At 56.8% G+C, this 2,651-nt stretch overlaps 1 non-coding gene across 1 annotated transcript in view; it reads left to right on the top strand.

Moving 5' to 3' along the window:
- The first annotated feature begins 1,157 nt into the window (after positions 1 to 1,157).
- LOC126332371 (small subunit ribosomal RNA) overlaps positions 1,158 to 2,651 on the top strand; it is a 1,893-nt gene continuing 399 nt past the window's right edge. Inside the window, exon 1 of the ribosomal RNA XR_007563653.1 lies at positions 1,158 to 2,651. This exon is cut by the window's right edge and continues 399 nt beyond it. This is a non-coding gene — a ribosomal RNA (small subunit ribosomal RNA).

Here is a 2,651-nt window from a genome sequence, read left to right on the forward strand (position 1 = left end):
ACATCTGCGACATGCTACAGAGGCCGGTTGACAGTCGACCGCGCAAGGGACATTGCACACGTGCGCGGACCATCTTCCACGTGTTCTCTCGTGTACATGCCGCAGTGTGTATGTGGGCTGATGTAGCGTGTCGTGACACATAACATGCAGGCATGCCAGAATCGTAGATTTCGCAAATGTAGATTGACGTATACGTTTGCTGCCAAAGATCCGCAAATGAACTGGAAATCAGTTGTTGAGCGGTTGTTCGCGCTGCAGGTGCATCGGTGATAGCGACGATCGGTACATCTATGAACCGGTTGTTTCGGCGGTACCCGCCATGCCCCCGAACCTGAGTTGGCCATGTGGGTATGAAGCGATACGAGGCTGTGGCTTGGCGGGACAGTCCCCGGCCGGTGAGGGGGGGCCGCCCGGCGTGCTGGCCGCGCGCTGCGTGAGCGCACGCACTACAGCCGGCTGGTGGGGGGCGCCCAGTGGCAGGAGCGCCGGCCGACGGGCCCGGCTGGCGTCCCAGCTATGCGCCGGCGCACCCTGCGCGCGGCGCCAGGCGGCCAAAGTGGGTTCTGCCGAGCCCGGTGCGAAGCGCGGTGGACATCTGCAGTGTGCTGGTCCGATTGCGGACTGTGTGCGTTGAGGATGCGCCGCCGCCCGGCACTCGGCGTCGCGACGCCGTCTGCTGCTCGGTCGCCCCCAGCGGTTCTCGCAGGTGGTTTGTATCGCAGCTCTGCGGACGTGTTGGCGCGTGCGCTGTGCTGGGAGAGTTCGCTTCTGCACCCAAGTGGGGCTTTGCCCTTCTGTGGCGCTGGCGTTGGAGCTGCCGGTCACCGTAGGTGGCGCGTGTTGTTTCCCGCCGGCAATGCCACGACAGCACGCTCCCGGGCCTCTGTCGGCAGCGGCAAGCTCAGTTGGGAGCACGGGTGTTCGCACTGAAAGCGTCTACTCGCCCATCTCCGGGCGATTGCGCCTCTCTCGAACCCGACCAAGTACTTAGGACGGCGCTGCGCGCCGCCGGGACCTGAGAGGGTTTCGAGGTGTATCGTGCAGGGGAGCTCAGCCTCCTCCTGTTTGCAGAATAATTGAGCGGACGCTTGCGTGTTCGCGCGGGCCCTCGGGACACACTCCCGGGCGGCCGGCTGCTCAGCTCTCGTTGACGCAGCTCCCTGGTTGATCCTGCCAGTAGTCATATGCTTGTCTCAAAGATTAAGCCATGCATGTCTCAGTACAAGCCGCATTAAGGTGAAACCGCGAATGGCTCATTAAATCAGTTATGGTTCCTTAGATCGTACCCACGTTACTTGGATAACTGTGGTAATTCTAGAGCTAATACATGCAAACAGAGTCCCGACCAGAGATGGAAGGGACGCTTTTATTAGATCAAAACCAATCGGATTGGCTCGTCTGGTCCGTTTGCCTTGGTGACTCTGAATAACTTTGGGCTGATCGCACGGTCCTCGTACCGGCGACGCATCTTTCAAATGTCTGCCTTATCAACTGTCGATGGTAGGTTCTGCGCCTACCATGGTTGTAACGGGTAACGGGGAATCAGGGTTCGATTCCGGAGAGGGAGCCTGAGAAACGGCTACCACATCCAAGGAAGGCAGCAGGCGCGCAAATTACCCACTCCCGGCACGGGGAGGTAGTGACGAAAAATAACGATACGGGACTCATCCGAGGCCCCGTAATCGGAATGAGTACACTTTAAATCCTTTAACGAGTATCTATTGGAGGGCAAGTCTGGTGCCAGCAGCCGCGGTAATTCCAGCTCCAATAGCGTATATTAAAGTTGTTGCGGTTAAAAAGCTCGTAGTTGGATTTGTGTCCCACGCTGTTGGTTCACCGCCCGTCGGTGTTTAACTGGCATGTATCGTGGGACGTCCTGCCGGTGGGGCGAGCCGAAGGCGTGCTTGCGCGTCCCGAGGCGGACCCCGTTGAAATCCTACCAGGGTGCTCTTAGTTGAGTGTCTCGGTGGGCCGGCACGTTTACTTTGAACAAATTAGAGTGCTTAAAGCAGGCAAGCCCGCCTGAATACTGTGTGCATGGAATAATGGAATAGGACCTCGGTTCTATTTTGTTGGTTTTCGGAACCCGAGGTAATGATTAATAGGGACAGGCGGGGGCATTCGTATTGCGACGTTAGAGGTGAAATTCTTGGATCGTCGCAAGACGAACAGAAGCGAAAGCATTTGCCAAGTATGTTTTCATTAATCAAGAACGAAAGTTAGAGGTTCGAAGGCGATCAGATACCGCCCTAGTTCTAACCATAAACGATGCCAGCCAGCGATCCGCCGCAGTTCCTCCGATGACTCGGCGGGCAGCCTCCGGGAAACCAAAGCTTTTGGGTTCCGGGGGAAGTATGGTTGCAAAGCTGAAACTTAAAGGAATTGACGGAAGGGCACCACCAGGAGTGGAGCCTGCGGCTTAATTTGACTCAACACGGGAAACCTCACCAGGCCCGGACACCGGAAGGATTGACAGATTGATAGCTCTTTCTTGATTCGGTGGGTGGTGGTGCATGGCCGTTCTTAGTTGGTGGAGCGATTTGTCTGGTTAATTCCGATAACGAACGAGACTCTAGCCTGCTAACTAGTCGCGTGACATCCTTCGTGCTGTCAGCGATTACTTTTCTTCTTAGAGGGACAGGCGGCTTCTA

Source organism: Schistocerca gregaria, unplaced genomic scaffold, assembly GCF_023897955.1.
Source record: "Schistocerca gregaria isolate iqSchGreg1 unplaced genomic scaffold, iqSchGreg1.2 ptg001447l, whole genome shotgun sequence".
In the NCBI taxonomy this organism is placed as follows: domain Eukaryota; kingdom Metazoa; phylum Arthropoda; class Insecta; order Orthoptera; family Acrididae; genus Schistocerca; species Schistocerca gregaria.